The 18,545-nt window shown below is 48.9% G+C and overlaps 1 protein-coding gene across 1 annotated transcript in view; it reads right to left on the bottom strand.

Annotated features, from left to right (window-relative positions):
- LOC119168164 (cytochrome P450 4V2-like) overlaps positions 1 to 18,545 on the bottom strand; it is a 952,270-nt gene that overhangs the window by 232,739 nt on the left and 700,986 nt on the right. The window lies entirely within an intron of this gene.

Raw genomic sequence — 18,545 nt, 5'->3', positions numbered from 1 at the left:
TTAAGTCTGTTTGTGTCTGATCGTTTATTCCTTTAGCGATATCATGCAGGATTTCTACAAGTTGGGTAACAGTAGAGAGACCAGCCCCGAAGCCATGTTGATGGGGATGGAGAACATTGTTTTCCTCGACAAACTGGGAAACAGATTTTAGTATAATATGCTCTAAAATTTTGCAGCAAGTACATGTGAGAGAAATAGGCCTATAATTAGACGGAGAAGGATTACCAGATTTGTAGACAGGCACTATTTTTGCCCTTTTCCATTCGGCATTGTTCTGAAACTGACTTGTTGTAAAGAAGACACAAGTATTTGCTTACGGGTTCGGCTTAGCGTTTCAGGAAGCAGTTCGGGATTACGTCTAGGCCGGTGGACTCCTTATCGTCTAACTTCAATGAGAGTGAAAGCACGCCTGCTTCGGTTATGACTGGTGCACTTAGCGTCTCGTTTTTCTCTATATTTTCGGGCCTGTAGGCATGCGCAATGGCATTGTCAGGAGCATACACGGAATGGAAAAAACGTTAAACGTTTCTGCCTGTTGCTTTTCTTCCTTGGGTGACAGTGGTTTTGCACTGTTTTCTTTACATCTACTATATCGCCAGAATTTTGGGGATGAATGTCGGATAAAGTTGCTAAGCGTTGTACTGCAGTAGTGCTGCCTTGCTAACTTTGTTTCTTCTTTTAGCAGCCTGTTTAGTGAATTTATTTTTCGGTGGACGTCCGGGTCCGGGAGGACCCTATCAGATTCCTCAGTCTTTTCATTCTTCCTTTTATGTGAATTACATTGCGCGTGATTCATGGGTTGTGCTTGTTAGTGTTCTTTTGAATTTGTGAGATATATTGCCTCAAGCAGTGCATAACATGTGCTTTAAACAAGAGCCAAATCTCGTCTAAGCCAGCCGAACCATCTGAGACCAGTTCATGGAAGTTGTAGTACTGACAGGATAGGTAGGTCTTAATGGCATCGTCATCTGCTCTGTTAAAGGTGTACACGGACTGTCTAGTACCACGCTGAGCAACTTTTTCTGGAAGTGTTAGCGTACACAAAACCATATCATGGTCAGACATTCCTTCAAGGACTTCGACGTTGTATTTCCCTTTCAAAAAGAAATCACTCAAAAAAACAAGGTCTAAGATGGAGCTTGAAGTGCCCTGCACACGAGTAGGCTGAGAGACAACTAGGGTAAGGTTGAAAGTAAACAGAAGACTTAGCAATATATTGTTTCTTACACTTGATGGGCATAGAGAGTTTCAATTATTATTGGGAAGATTGTAATCTCCTGCCATTATTATGCCGCTCCCCGCCATGTGATCTTGCATATAATCTAGAAGCTGACCAAGATATGACGCTTCGGCTTGGGGGGGGGGGTGGTCTATATACCACATCAACACAGACTATATATATATATATATAGTTAATGTACTAGACAGAGAACAAGAAACAACAACCGATCCTGGGCCAGCTGTTCTTATTCTGCTGCTTCTCCCTCACTCGCCCCTTGCATGAACGTCTTTGCCAGAGTGCCAGTTTCGGTCTCTGTCATCACACTCGGCCATGACTGCAAGCATTGTCGATGGGCCACACGGCATTGTTCATGTGGGTGAGGCTAGCTCCAGCAGTTGACACTGCTTTAGATGGGCGGGGTTGGCTGCATCGTCGTGGTCGGCCCCGACCACGCTGGATGTTTGTCAAAATTGGCTCCGGCGGCTGACACTGGCTATATCACCCGGGTCGTTCGCCATGTCGTGGTGGGGACTGGGTCCTGGTTGGTCCCTTTCTTGATGATGACATCGCAGGATAACATTGACTGTCGCGTGGCAGTCTACAGCCTCGGACACGCTGCGACTTTTCAGAGAAAGTAGTTCGACTCCGGTTTTCCTTTGGTGGACCGAGCAGGAATTCTCGTGGTAGAAGTTTCCTGCGGTGGTGTGGTTTTCTTGGAGATGGTTCTGGCGGGTGGCCCGACTGGATCGACATGGTCGTAGGTTGATCACAGAACGCTTTCCTTTGTCCCACCACATTTTAGAAAATGGAAGGAAATGGTGGGTCCGGCAACGAAACGAGTAGCATCTTATGCAGCCATATGCGCAATTTTTTGCGGATCGAGAGATGTTTTTCGGTGCGATTAGACATCTGCACGAACTTGGGTTGAAGTCCTCGTGCTGACCTGTAGCGTGGCTCCTGCGCCGTGACTTGCGTAGTCCGTGACTTGCGCAGCGTTGTCGCAATTGGGCTCCCGGGCGCTGTAAAGTCAGCGATTCTTGAAGCCACACTGCGTACTGGCGGGAGATCCTCGACGGAAGCCGTTCCGAAAATCGGAAACTCTACCGATTCAGGCAGTGCATGCGTCACACGCGTATCCTCTTCCGTCTGGTCAGATGGGATGTTATTAGACTCAGCAGAAAGACCTGTCTCCTTAGTTGATAGAATGTCCAGTAGGATGGGGGCCGGTGCCCCGAAGTCGACCGGACGACCTGCGTTGGGGCCTCTTGTGGAGCGTTGCGCAAAGCTTGCCATCAGAGAGCCGCAGGACACAGCTGAACCGTCCGGCCGTTGCTCCTCAGGAGCTCTAAATACGACAGCAGAAATGTCTGTGCAAGGCAGAGTTACATGATCGTGATTGTTCCCTACATCTTGGTCACCGAGAGATGACAGGATGGTAGGGGCTCGAATCGCATTCTTTAGGTCGGGCTTTTCCCGAGTTCTGTCCTGAGAGAAGGTCGAATTACATGGGCAGGTGGCACAGGGAATCGCACCGAAAGCAGCTATGAGCCTGACACCCCACTCCGACCACGACTGCTGCTTCCAACCTTCATGCCGGTGCCACGCCGCTGCACCTTCCTGAAGACGGTCTATGGCCACATACCATTTCTGATTCTCTGACCAAGCCACGCGCATTGCTAGCGCGTTGACTGTTGCCACCCAGCTGTCGGCGTCATTCCGGACCCCGTCGAATTCCGGCAGTTCGTAGGTAGACGGTGATGGTGGGGTGGCGCGTGAGAATAAGGATATCACTGAGGCAACGCCGTCGAGCTGGTCTGAGAGCTGCAGAATGGTGCCCCAAAGCTGCCGGCGTTGCTCCAATGGGCTTGTCTCAAGGTCACGCGAGGCAGCTACATCCAACACGGCGTTAGTGGCACGCAATTCTGGCAACATTGTAGGAGCTCGCTCAGAGATTGATGCTGTCAGTTCGTTAGTCTTGACGCGGAGTAGCGCGATGGTACGCCGCAGGTTCGCGGCACTGTCGTGTGTGAAGTCCGAAGCGTTGGTGATCGCGGTCTTCGAATGAGCAGCAGTTGCAGCACTCACGCCGGTGAGGTTGACGAGCAGAGAAGCCTGGACGGCGTTCCGTGGCAGCTCGTATGTTGAAAGAGCGCGGCAACGGATTCCGAATGTAGGCCATGGGAAGCGTGAGTGGCATACCCAAAGGACCAGAGCCGGTGCCGATCCCTGCCGCGAAACGGTGGCAGGGTGTCAATAAGGTCATGCCCTACAACCACAGGGGAGGCCTGGACGCCGTCCACTGGTGGTTTCAAGGGTAGCTAAAGCGGCGGGTGGGACCCCATTGCCAAGGAAGCGTGAACGGCGTTCCTCGATGGAGAAGCCCGCACTGCCGACGAACCACGAAGACACGTACCGGTGGCTTCCCGCAAAGGGTTCACTTGTCGGCTTGCGCTGACGGCAGAATCCATAGCCAAGGACGCGTGGACGGCGTCCTTGTAAAATGGTACCGGTAACGTGCACTGCGGCCGCCGAGGAGGCCTTGACGCCGTCCCAGAGCGGTGGTGGCAGTGTCGGCAGGTGAATGCTGCCGAGGAGGCCTTGACGCCGTCGTCAAGCGGCGCTTATTGCGGCTGTCCTGGGTGACGAAGACGGGACGTAAGACTTCTTCTTCATCGGCTGCGCCATTTTAATGTACTAGACAGTGAACAACAAATAACATCCGATACTGGGCCAGCTGTTCTATTCTGCTTCTTCTTCCTCGCTCGCCTAGCATGCGCGTCTGTGCCAGAGTGCCAGTTTAGGTCTTCGTCGTCAATATATATATATATATATGTATATATATATATATATATATATATATATATATATATATATATATATATATAAATTGTGGGCATTTGTTACTTACATTGTTCCTATCCATGCATGATATAATCACCTTCATCCACTTGTCTCTTTGTCCTCATTGCCACTCTGGGTCATCATCATCGTCAACGTCTCTGTACTGGCTCTGCCCGTTCGTTTTGCGAGGTCCTTCCTCAAATAAATGCTGACGCAGCCAACACTACCAAGACCTCATACGTAGTGGAGGTGAATTTTCGGTCCTCTGACCTCCCGCAGCCCGCTCTACCCCCTGGAGCTTCGTTCAGGCTGCCGCTTGCGCCCCCAGTCAGGCAGCACGTCCCAGGCCGAGCCTGCCGGCGCTGATGTCATCAACCACGCACCGCCGCAAGCTGACCCTTCTATTTACATACGCGGAAATCATCGGAAACCCCCGCACTTCGCTGGTCTTCGGGGAGAAGACGTAGAAGACTGGCTCGATGACTACGACCACCTAAGTGCCGCTAATAGGTGGGACAAAGCCGCCAAACTGCGTTACGTGCCTTTTTATCTGACCGGAGTCGCGAAGACATGGTATTGTAACCACATCGTTGACTTACCCGACTGGGCTACCTTCCAGCAGCAGCTGCGACACGTCTTTGGGACATCAGACATTCGATCCGCCGTTGCGAAGAGGACACTCGATACTCGCCGACAACATTCCGGTGAATCGTACACTTCATAGATCGAGGATGTCCTCGCACTGTACCGACGTGTCAATTATTCCTTGCCGGAATTGGACACAGTGCGCCATAAATTGAAAGACATTGGGCCTGTTGCTTTTAATGCCCTCGCTGTTCAAAACCCAGCTACCATCGCTGATGTCGTGATGACATGCCAGCGCCTTGATGCGCTGGACTCCGTTCGCCTTTAACCGGACATTGGCGACCACCACTCATGGCCATCAGCGTGACCTCATCCGGGACATAATACGCAAAGAATCGTGGTTAATGGGCTTCACACCTCCTTCACTGCGTTCAACACAGTCTTCGGAAGTTACTTTGCGTGAACTCATTAGGGCTGAACTTATATCCTTGACCAGCCCTCATCTCGTACAGCCACCTGTTTCTCGCCCCATATCAACCCATGCTCAAGTCGCTGCCGCGCCTCCAAACAATGTACACGTGACATTGCTGCGTCCATCCTACGCGTCAGTTGCTGCCGCTCTCCTGGTGAACTACCATTCCGTGCCCTCTGACCCTTCGGCCCACCTGACCGCGCTATCTCCAGGTGCCCAAAATGTCTTCTATTCCCCACCGTGGCGCTTGTCTCGCCCTGTATGCTACTACTGTGGCTATCGCGGCCACATATCTCGTTTCTGCCGAAAGCACCAGCAAGATGAGCGTCGGAACGACGTACGCGAACGCGATTTGTACATTCGGGCGTCTTATCAAGGTCAGCGTTATTCGTCTCCCCCACACTGGTCTCAATCTCCTCCGGCATCGACTTCACCACGAAACAGCCGAAACACGAGACGCCCTTCCGCCCTTCCACTTCTCCACTGTGGCTCGCCTCATTCTCCTCTGATATTCATTCGGAAAACTAAGTGATGCAGTTTGTGGAGGAAAACTGCATTCAGAATTAGAACTGAAATTCCTCCATCAGGTCCATAGAAGATACACCGGAGAAGATCTTACTGCCACTGGGCACTACTGTGGCCCGTGTTGCCGACTTCGAGCCTGTATTTTTCACGCCACTTCAGGCCATCGCATCCAAAGAACCTTCCCTCAGTGAGCATGTTTTTTCCTCCGCCTTTACCACCGCTATCAGCAGCGAATTAACATATTCAGAGGGGCAGCAGCTGCTCGCATTGCTACAGAAACTTGCAAATTCTTTCGATATTTGCTCGTCTAAGCTGGGATCCACTAATAACAGCACATCGAATCCAAACTGTCGGGACATCTATCGTACACCGCCGACCCTACCGCGTGTCTTTAGCTGAAAGAAAAATTATAGATGAAAACGTTGCGGACATGCTTAAATGCGAAATCATCCGTCTCTCATCTAGTTCTTGGTCGTCTCCTATTGTTTCAGTCTGTAAAAAGAATGGCTCTGTGCGTTTTGGCGTGTACTACCAGGCGCTCAATAAGATCACACGCAAGGACGTGTACCCGATGCCACGCATTGCCGGCACCTTTGATTCCCTACAAGGCGCCAATTCTTTTCAAGCATTGACTTGCTGTCTGGGTACTGGCAGATCCCCATGCATGTAGACGATAAGGAGAAAACGGCGTTCGCAACCCCCGACGGGCTATATGAATTCAACGTGATGCCTTCCGGGCTCTGCAACGCACCCGCGACTTTTGAGCACATGGTAGATACCGTGCTGCGTGGCCTGAAATATAACAGTTACCTTGGCTACCTGGACGACATTATCATCTTTTCGTCGACGTTTCCTGAGCACCTAGAACAATTGGATACTGTTCTGACGTGCCTCACCGGCACCGGGCTTCAAATAAACACTCAGAAATGCTCTTTCGCTAGCAAATCTATCAAGGTCCTAGGGCACGTCGTTAGCAAAGATGGCATCCGGCCTGACCCTGACAAGATTCGTGCAGTCATTCACTTTCCGCGTCCCGAAAAACAAAAGGAGCTTCGCAGTTTCCTTGGCCTCGCCTCCTATTTTTGCGGGTTTATTCAAAACTTCGCTTTTATTGCTGCTCCATTACACCAACTACTTGCTTCCAACGTCCCCTTCGGTGGTCGCAAGAATGTCAAAGGGCATTCGACCTGTTGAAGTGGGCACTCACGTCTGAACCTCTGCTCTGCCACTTTGACGAAGCCGCACCGACTATCCTCCGTACCGAAGCTAGTGGCCTTGGTATAGGAGCTGTTCTTCTACAACACGACAAGTCTTCCCTAGAGAAAGTTGTTGCATATGCCAGTCGCGTACTCGCCCCTGCCGGAAAGAACTACACAATAACTGAGCAAGAGTGTTTGGCTGTGGTTTGGTCGGTCCAGAAGTTCCGTCCCTATCTCCACGGCCGTCACTTCACAATCGTTACGGACCACCATGCCTTATGCTGGCTTTCTACACTGAAGAACTTGTCCAGACGCTTGGGTCTGTGGATACTACGGTTGCAGGAGTACGACTTTGACACAACTTACAAGTCAGGCAGAAAACATCAATACGCCGATGCTTTATCTCGTTGCCTGCTTCCAACTACCCATATCAGCGTTGGTGAGAACCCAACCGCCACATCTACCAAAGTTCATACGCTCGCATCAATGCGGCAACGCTTTTCGGACGACGAGCCAACATTTATATACCGCCAGCGGTCCGATACATACTGCAGACGCATGATGGACCACCTTTTGGGAGTTTCTCATCCACCCAACGCGCGACTCCATCGTCAACTCCTGCACTTTAAGCTGGACAATAGGGTTCTCTACCGCTACGTCTATCACCCTGACGGTCAGCGCTGGGTTCCTGTACTGCAACGCTCTCTTCGTCTTCAGGTGCTCGAAGCCTTCCACGATGTTGGTCATCTTGGTTTTAAAAAAAAACTCATGACCACATTCGATGTCGTTATTACTGGCCTGGCCTTTCTTCTAGTGTAGCGTGGTACGTCGGTTCATGCTACCCATGCCAGCGTCGTAAACTCCCTATGTCTGCACCTACTAGACTTCTACAGCCACTTCCGTGCCCTTCAATGGCGTTCGACGTTGTAGGTGTTGACCCTTACGGGCCTCTCCCCGTCACATCTGCTGGCAAACGATGAATAGTGACCGCCGTGAACCACCTGACACGCTACGCTGAGACTTCCTCTGTTATTACAGGCTCAGCTGCGGAAGTAGCAGACTTTATTCTTCACGCCATAATACTGCGTCATGGGGCTCCTCGTGTACTGCTTAGTGACCGCGGCAAAGTGTTCCTGTCACAAATGGTAAATGAAGTACTGCGCGCTTCTGGAACTACTCACATGGCTGCTTCAAGCTACCACCTTGAGACAAATGGTCTCACAGAAAGATTTCACCGAATCCTTGCTGACATAATAGCCGTTTACGTCCAACCCTACCACAAAAACTAGGATACTCTTTTACCATTCCTGACATTCGCTTACAACACCGCCGTTCAGCGAACAACTTGCTACTCACCGTTTTACCTCGTGTACGGACGCACCCCGACTACCTTTCTCAACGTCTCCTTCTTCAACAGCCATAGGAATGCATGTCAGTCTTCTAGCGAAGAATACATTTCCCGCCTGGCCCAGTCTCGCCATCAGGCTCGCATCAATACTGAAGCGAGACAGCACGAGCGGAAGATCATCTATGACGAATCCCACCGCATCGTGTCTTTCCAACCTGGTGACGAGGTGCTGCTTTTGACACCTATTCGCACTCCTGGTCTCTGTGACAAATTCCAACCACGTTTCATCGGGCCATACATTGTTTTAGAACAGACTTCGCCGGTTAAATATCGTGTGACACCACTCGACGCCGCAACAGACCGCCGCTACCACAGCACAGGAGATTGTCCACGTTTGTTGCATGAAACATTTCAAGCGACGTTCCCTGTCACTTTGACTTACGGTGGGCAGGGCGTCCGCTTCCAAGTGGGCGGAATTGTGTGGACATTTGTTATATCGTCCTCATCCCTGCATGATCCCAATCACAATCATCCGCTTGTCTCTTTGTCCTCATTGCCACTCTGGGTCATCATAATCGTCAGCGTACGGGCTCTGCCGGTTCGTTTTGCGAGGTCCTTCCTCAAATTAACGCTGACGCAGCCAACGCTACCAAGGATTCATATATATATATATATATATATATATATATATATATATATATATATTTATATATATATATACGTTGTCACGGGGTCGCGACGTGGCCAAAGACAGGAAACTTCGTGTTGGGATTTAACTGTTTATTTGGGCGAACCTGTGCCCGGTAAAGGGAAAGTCTAATTACAGCAGCAGTCTTGCACAAATAGCAGTCTCGGACAGATAGCGGCGAACGCAGCGTCGGCCTTCGATCAACAACAGACAAGCGGCGAAGCGCGTTGGCATTTATACCCTTGCCGTCGAATAGCGTTATTGCTGGCGGTGGCATAGGTTCCAGAACAATCTGTACCGTTCGCACAGTGGGCGTGATCTTATCGAAATGATCTACTACAGCCCGGAACCTTCTCGAAACCTGCAGGCACGGTTTGCGCCGAGAATCGTGCGGTGTTTCGGAACGATAACAAAAACTTGTGAAATTGAACGTGGCATTGCCCCCCTCTGAAAAAGGCATCGTCCCGATGCTTTAACTAAAGATGAGGGTACAATATTAATGCAAGAAAGTACAATGAATAAATTACAATACAACAATAATACAAAAAACACTGTTTCAGTTTGTTAACGTACATGAAACGGCTTGAGGCGCGCGACATGGACGACTTCAGGTCGCGATCGGCGTTGAGAGTTCGTGATGCCGTCGGGGACAACCTCGTAATCAAGTGGGCCGAGACGTCGAACCACCTTGTACGGTCCGAAGTACCGTCGCAGAAGCTTTTCACTTATTCCACGTCGGCGTATCGGCGTCCACACCCAAACACGTTCACCGGGCTGGTATTTTACGAAGCGTCATCGAAGGTTGTAACGGTGGCTGTCGGTCGTCTGTTGATTCTTGATACGGAGACGCGCAAGTTGTCGGGCTTCTTCGGCGCGTTGAAGGTACTCGCTCACATCGAGGTTTTCTTCGTCGGTGACGTTGGGTAACATGGCATCGAGGGTCGTTGCCGGGCTCCTTCCGTAGACCAATTTGTATGGAGATATCTGCGTCGTCTCCTGCACCGCCATGTTGTATGCGAAGGTCACATACGAAAGAATGGCATCCCACGTCTTGTGTTCGACATCGACCTACATTGACAGCATGTCAGCGATCGTCTTGTTAAGCCGCTCGGTGAGGCCGTTGGTCTGTGGGTGGTACGCTGTCGTCCGGCGGTGGTTTGTTTGGCTGTATGCCAAGATCGCTTGAGTTAAGTCGGCAGTGAATGCCGTTCCTCTGTCGGTGATAAGGACCTCCGGGGCGCCATGGCGTAGGACGATATTTTCGACGAAGAACTTAGCTACCTCGGATGCACTGCCTTTTGGCAGGGCTTTTGTCTCGGCGTAGCGGGTGAGGTAGTCGGTAGCTACCACGATCCACTTGTTTCCGAAAGCCGACGTCGGGAACGGCCCCAATAGGTCCATACCAATCTGCTGGAAAAGTCGGCAAGGTGGATCCATTGGCTGCAGATGTCCCGCTGGCCTTGTCGGCGGTGTCTTGCGTCGCTGACAGTCCCGGCATGTCCTCACATAACGAATGACGTCGGTGGTAATACATGGCCAGTAGTACCTTTCTTGTATCCTTGCGAGCGTGCGGGAAACACCGAGGTGCCCTGCCGTCGGATCGTCATGCAGGGCCTGCAGGAGTTCTGGTCGCAGAGCTGAAGGCACCACAAGGAGGTACTTAGCTCGAAGCGGTGAAAAGTTTTTCTTTTGTAGAAGACCGTTTGGTAGAAAGAACGACGCAAGTGCGCACTTGAATACCTTCGGGACTTCGGCGGTCCTGCCTTCGAGGTGTTCTAATAGGGCTTTGAGTTCCGGGTCGGCCCGCTGTCGTTCAGCGAAGTCGTCGGTACTTATCGTTCCCAAGAAGTAGTCGTCATCCGAGTCGTCGGGTAGCCGTTGGTCGACAGGCGCACGAGAGAGACAGGCAGCGTCGGAGTGTTTTTTGCCGGACTTGTAAATGACAGTAATGTCATATTCTTGAAGTCTCAGGCTCCATCGTGCGAGACGACCTGAAGGGTCCTTCAAGGTGGCTAGCCAACACAAGGCGTGGTGGTCGCTCACAACTTTGAAGGGCCTGCCGTAGAGGTAGGGGCAAAATTTCGACGTAGCCCAGATGATGGCGAGGCACTCCTTTGCTGTTGTGAAATAATTTGCTTCTGCTTTGGATAGCGATCGGCTGGCGTAACTAATAACCCGTTCAAGTCCGTCAGCCCTCTGCACAAGAACGGCGCCAAGACCTACGCTGCTTGCGTCAGTATGTATTTATGTCTCGGCGAATTCGTCGAAATGGGCAAGTAACGGAGGCGTCTGGAGGCGATGTTTAAGCTCCTGGAAAGCGTGTTCCTGTGGCGTTTCCCACTTGAACTCCGAGTCGGCCTTGGTAAGGTTAGTGAGAGGATCGGCGATGCGGGCGAAGTTTTTCACGAACCGCCTATAATAGGCGCACAGGCTCAGAAATCTGCGCACGGCCTTCTTGTTAGTGGGCGGCGGGAAGTCGGCGATGGCGGCTGTTTTCCGTGGATCGGGACGAACTCCAGACTTGCTGATAACGTGCCCCAGAAACAAGAGCTCCTCATACGCAAATCTGCACTTTTCTGGCTTCAGTGCGAGTCCGGACGTCTTGATGGCTTGAAGTACAGCTTCAAGGCACCGAAGATGCTCGTCGAAACTCGAGAAAAACACGACGACGTCGTCCAAGTACACAAGGCAAGTCTGCCACTTCAATCCTGCCAGTACTGTATCCATAACGCGTTGAAAAGTTGCAGGCGCTGAGCAAAGGCCGAAGGGCATCACCTTAAACTCGAAGAGGCCGTCCAGTGTTATAAACGCCGTCTTCTCTCGGTCTCTTTCGTCGACCTCGATTTGCCAATAGGCAGTCTTGAGGTCCATTGACGAGAAGTACTTGGCGTGATGGAGCCGATCAAGTGCGTCGTCTATTCGTGGGAGAGGATACACGTCCTTTCTTGTGATTTTGTTCAGGCGGTGATAATCGACGCAGAAACGTAGGGTCCCATCCTTTTTCTTCACTAACACCACGGGAGATGCCCACGGACTCTTGGACGGCTGGATAATGTCTCCTCGAAGCATTTCATCAACTTGTCTCTTCATTGCCTCACGTTCTCGCGTCGAAACCCTGTACGGACTCTGACGGAGTGGTCTGGCATTTTCTTCGGTTTTGATTAGATGTTTCGTGATTGGGGCCTGCCGAATTTTCGATGACGACGAAAAGCAATATTCGTATTGCAGGAGCAGGGCCTTAAGCTGTTCTTGCTTATCGTTCGGAAGTCTAGGATTGACGTCAAAAGCTATGGGAGGGGCTTGGTTCCTCTGAGCAGGTTCCACAGAATCGGCGAGGGAGAAAGCACTAGTGGCTTCGACAATTTCTTCGATGTATGCGACCGTTGTTCCGTTGTTCACATGTTTTTACTCATTGCTGAAATTCATGAGCATAACCGTTGCTTTGCCTCCCCGCAGCTCTGCATTTCCTCTTGCGACGCAAATATTTCGAGTGACCAACAGATGCTGACTGCCTTCAACGACGCCTTCCAAGTCAGGTGATTTAGGAGCGCCGACTGAAATAATGACGCTTGAGCGAGGCGGAATGGTGACTTGTTCTTCCAGCACATTCAAGGCATGGTGTCCTGACGGCGTGCGCGGCGGTAGTGATTCTTCTGTGGATAACGTAATCAACCTTGTTTTTAGGTTGATGACAGCACCATGGAGGCATAAGAAGTCCATGCCAAGGATGACATCTCTCGAGCAACGCTGTAGGACTACGAAGTCTGTAGGATAAATACGGCCGTTAATGGTGACTCTCGCTGTGCAGATTCTTGCAGGCGTTACGAGATGACCTCCGGCTGTGCGGATTTCAGGGCCTTTCCAAGCTGTCCTAACTTTAACTTCGCGGCGAACGACCCACTGATGTCAGAATAGTCGGCTCCAGTATCGACAGATGGGACTGCGTGGCTTCGCCGTCAATGCACCGCGTCGGCAGCCAGGAGATCGGCCACGTGACATCGCCGACTACCTGGCAGGAACTCAATGGACACCACGAAGTCCCTCCCGTTCGCCGTCGCCCAGCCGCCGCCTGTCACCGCACCCCCGGCAGTACTCTGTCCCAACGCGGGGCCGGTCTCCTAGCCCGTATCCGGGAAACTAAGGGCAACAACCGATGGAGGTGCGGTTGCTGTGCGACGAACTACCGAAGATCCTCCGACGACGACGCCGACGCGACTGAGCTTTTTGAACACAACACCAACCAGGCAAAGCCCTGAAGGCAAAAGCTTACTTACCGAAGGTGGCCGGACGACGCAACATGGAAGCAGCGGAACAAGCCGACGCAGCCGTGACCCGACGCCACGCCCTAACTGTAATGCGAGACGGCGAACTAGCGACCTCGACGTTCTTATCGACGACCACAGTGTGACTGCTCTCACAGTGTGACCCGGCACCTCCACCAGATGTCACGGGGTCGCGACGTGGCCAAAGACAGGAAACTTCGTGTTGGGATTTAACTGTTTATTTGGGCGAACCTGTGCCCGGTAAAGGGAAAGTCTAATTACAGCAGCGATCTTGCACAGATAGCAGTCTCGGACTAATAGCGGCGAACGCAGCGTCGGCCTTCGATCAACAACTGACAAGCGGCGAAGCGCGTCGGCATTTATACCCTTGCCGTCGAATGTTCTAGTGTTATTGCTAGCGGTGGCGTAGGTTTCAGAACAATCTGTACCGTTCGCACAGTGGGCGTGATCTTATCGAAATGATCTACTACAGTCCGGAACCTTCTCGAAACCTGCAGGCGCGGTTTGCGCCGAGAATAGTGTGGTGTTTCGGAACGATAACAAAAACTTGTGAAATGGAACGTGGCAATATATATATATATATATATATATATATATATATATATATATATATATATATATATATATATATATATATATATATATATATATATATATATATATATATATATATATATATATATATATATATTGGGAAGAGTTGTGTACCTGAGGACTCGTTTTTCCGTGTTTTGACAGAATAATAATGAGATCTAAGAGACAATAATGCCAAGGAATGTATGGGGGAAGTTATTAGAACAAATGGAATGTAAATAAAAAGAAAGAAAAGAGGGTGAAGAAATAACCAGCCGTGAGCAGAAATATATATATATATATATATATATATATATATATATATATAGATATATATCTATATATATATATGTATGTCATTGATGAGAGACAGAACAAAAACTTTATGTTTCCGACATTTCTGCGACCAGCCTTAATCAGAGAAAATACGATACAAAAATGCGCTTTTCCTAAGTAGGCATGGCATATACGGGGCCCCTAACACGTGACCCATCACTATTATACACCATCTACTCCAATGTGGCAAGTAATCAACTACAGGTTTTGCCGTTCAATTTAATCCAAGCGCCAGTCGAATTAATCTAGGTGCAAGTCAATTTAATCTAGACGCCAGTGAAATTCATCTAGGTTTCCTTCATTATATTCCAAGTGCCACTCAAATGAATCCAACCGTCAGCCGATTCAATTCAGACGCCAGCGAATTTAATTCTGACAACATCGTGACTTCCAAGCGACCCTGAATTTTCGGGAACACGTGGAGTAAATAGCTTCGGAGTGAATTTAAGAGGAAATATTATCAAGATGCGTAGAGTAAACAATGAATGAGTCACCAGTGACACAATGTGATTCGCGCGACTTCATCACGCCTATCAACACCGTAAATACTATTCACACAATCGACAGGCATATCAAAAGAAACGTGGTACACACAGTAATAACTTGATACCTATTGCCTAGGTCAATGATTTGATCACTTGTGATTCAGGTGACGTCATCACGCCTAATACTAACGCAAGCACTCTCTAACGTGCCTTCATGCATATCAAACGAAGCGTCTTTGAGAGAATAATTACCTGAATCCTGTCACTCTGCCTCGTGATGTGATTTCTAGTGACACGCGTGACGTAATCACCCCCAGCACCCACGCTAGCATTCTCTAACCGGCCTTCATGCATATCAAATGAAACGTCTTTGAGAAGGTAATAACTTGAACGCTGTTACACAGCCTAGTGACTTGAGTTTGAGTTTGAGTTTAGTTTTTTTACCACGTACAGTTTTAGGGTAAGTGGCTGGGACAGAGGAAAAAAGCTGTATAAAACAGCTTGACAAAGCCCCATAACGCCATGGCAACTGTGGCAACAAAAACGGCAAAATCAAATTAAACACAGGACAGTTTAAACCAGCAATGCATATGCTTTGCATCAGAACAAAAAAATTAAACAAACTATACTAACCAAAAACGCATTGCTATACATTAAAAAAAAGAGTATTCAAACAGAAAATAACACTACACACAAATTAATAAAGCATATTTTAAATAAAAATACTAGAGAGCATATAAAAAAATTTTCATAATTAATTCCTAATCTATTTAGTACACTCGGAAAGCAATAACTCAAAGTCTGAAAGCCATAATTTGTGCGCGGTCTCGGGACATGCCCATATTCAGAGTGTCGGTTTAGGCGCATTGAAGGATTTGATTGCAGTTAGCTAAACTACGTATATAGCCGCGACCTTTTATGGCATATGATCTACAGGCCGCTGTGATAGCTCAGTGGTTAGAGCATCAGACGCGTTATTCAGATCTTAAAGAGACTGCTGAAGAATATTCGGAGAGCAGGTTTAATTTGATTATTTTGTATTAAGCAAATAATTGTGAAGTATGGGCATTAAAAGGGAGGTTAGCAACACATTGTAGCGCCTTTTTTGTAAGATAAGATTACTAATTTTGAGGAACTGGCAAATGACTTGGTCACTAGTGACTCACGTTATGCAATCTATCCTAACACCGACACAAGCACGCCCCGCCGCGGTGATTTAGTGGCTAAGGTACTCGGCTGCTGACCCGCAGGTTGCGGGTTCGAATCCCGGCTGCGGCGGGTGCATTTCTGATGGAGGCGGAAATGGTGTAGGCCCATGTGCTCAGATTTGGGCGCACGTTAAAGAACCCCAGGTGGTCGAAATTTCTGGAGCCCTCCACTACGGCGTCTCTCATAATCATATGGTGGTTTTGGGACGTTGAACCCCACATATCAATTATCACCGACACAAACACTCTTTAACCCGCCTTATTACGCATCAAACAAAACGACTTTCATAGGGTAAAAGCTCGAACGCTGTCACTCGGCCTAGTGACCTGATCACTAGTATCTCACGTGAAACCCACGCAAGCACTCTGTAACCTGCATTCATGCATATCAAACAAAACGTCTTCGAGAGGGTAACACTTTAGACGCGGCCACTTGGCCTAGTGACATAATCACCAGTGACTCATTTGTCGTTCTCACGCATTTGAGCCATGCACGTGCAGTACAAACCTGTCTACATAGATATCAAAGAAACGCCTTTGAGACAGTAAAAATTTGAACGCTGTCACATCGCCTAGTGGCGTGATCACTAGTGACTCACGTGACGTCATCACGCGCAACACTCACGCAAGCACTCTCTAACGTGCCTTCATGCTTAAAAATTGAAACATATCTGAGAGGGTAATAACTTGAACGCTGTCACTCGGCCTAGTGACGTGAGCACTAGTGACTCACGTGATGTCATCGCTATCATCACTCGTGATGTCATCACTATTCTTTCTTAAGTTCGGTTGGGTGTTTTAACCGGGCATTGTCATCGCTTCGGCGTGGCGATAACATGCCACGTAAGTGATAAAACTGTATATACATAATCAAGCATAAGACGCACGGTCTGCCTTTTTCAGAACTTTCAACAAAAAGATTTGTCAACCACTTCTTTGGCTCAAATAATATTTCATCTCATTATCATGCGAAACAAATCTGTTGGCAGTCCCCGTACTTGAGATACACACTATTGCTATTTGCAAGTGTCCAGTTGCTGATGCGCCGTTGAACGATGTGCCTGACTCATGCCTTTTTTTCTACGTTCTACGCCACGCCCTTTATTATAGGTTAGTGTCCTTGGAATAAGCATGCCTGTTTGGTGGTGAACACCTGTCTGTTCGCTGTAGTGCGGCCTGGCTGCCCGCGTTTCCAAGGCATACTTCGAAACATGATCTATCTTGTTGGATTTGAAAATAAAGTGGAATGAAATGAAAATTAGAAATAAATCACGAGAAGCAACAAAAAGCCTCTTGCATCTACCCAGATCACGAGCTGGAGCAAATGCGTCACGAAGTGGTGAAGATATTGGACGAATGTCGCTGTTTGAGTATGGTTTGGAAAGACTTAATTGTTTTTTTTACCTTTATTATTCCTTTTCATTGAATGAAGGAGAAGCGTTGCCTTCGACGAGTGTTGGGACGCTGATGCTGGGCTGTACCCACTATTTGTGGAAGGTACTCTTGCTTCCATTGCATCTACTCGAGTTAAGAAAAGCGTCAAGTCCTGCGAAAGCCACGTAAAGACGCGATTGACTGATTTTGAAACGCGCAATCTGTTACCTACATATACGGGCTGGCCGGTGAACGGCTGTGTAGTCCGAGCAGTGAGCGTTTTACTTGCAGAAGCTGCTTCGACAGCCTTACATAAGTTACTACTCTCTCAATGACGATTCGTTTGACATGCATGAAGGCAGGTTAGACTGTGCTTGCGTGGGCGTCAGGCGTGATTACGTCACGCGAGTCACTAGTCATCCCGTCACTAGGCCGAGTGACAGCGTTCTAGTTATTACCCTCTCGAATACGTTCTTATATGCATGAAGCAGGTTACACATTGCGTGCGTCGATGATAGGCGTGATTACGCCTCCTGAGTCATTAGTGATCAAGTCGCTTGGCCAAATTTTAGGTATCAGGCTACTGGCCTTTCAAAGATGTTTCGTTTGATATGCATGACAGATGGTTAAGACAATGCGTGCGTGGGTGATATGCGTGATGACGTCACCTGCGTCACTAGTGATCAGATCATTGGCCCTGCATTATGCATGAAGTTGTTACTGTGAGGAGGGCGTTTCGTTTGATATGCATGTCGAAGGTGGGAATAGTGCTTACGCGGGTGATAGGCGTGATGAAGCGGCGCGAGTCACATTGTGTCACTAGTGATTCATTCATTGTTTTTTTTCTTAAATTCACTCCAAAGCTATTCACTCCGCGCGGTTCCGAAAATTATGGGTCGCTTTGAAGTCAACATGTCATCAGAAATAAGTTTGCTGGCGTCAGAGTTAAATCGGCTGGCGGTTGGATTAATTTAAGTGGCACTTAGACTAAAAGAAATGGCACCTGGGATAATTTTAGTGGCGGCTCGATTAAATTGGCTCGCACCTATGATAATTTGGCTGGCGCTTGTATTGATTTGAGCGGGAAAACCTATAGTAATCAGCCTTATCACAGCCTAACGAGAATCAGTGAGACGTAAACATTTATTGTAATGTTTCTAATCGCTATCACCACCATGAAGTAATGATTTCCAGATGGCCCGTAGATTTGGCATCGATTATTCAGTTGAATAAATGACTCTTGCCTTCTGCCCATTCGAGGTGGACAAAACTCTGACACAAGGTGTGTATCCTCTCCCCGTTTTGTACGTTCGTTTTGGGTGACGTACTTCTGCTCTACCGACCCTATTGGACATGCAAGTTCACATCTAAATTCTACCGCACCGCCATGTTGGTGCTGTATGTTG

The sequence above is a fragment of the Rhipicephalus microplus genome, unplaced genomic scaffold, assembly GCF_043290135.1.
Source record: "Rhipicephalus microplus isolate Deutch F79 unplaced genomic scaffold, USDA_Rmic scaffold_12, whole genome shotgun sequence".
Lineage (NCBI taxonomy): Eukaryota > Metazoa > Arthropoda > Arachnida > Ixodida > Ixodidae > Rhipicephalus > Rhipicephalus microplus.
The sequence above is the reverse complement of the archived record's forward strand: the minus strand, read 5'-3'. Positions and strand labels throughout refer to the sequence as shown.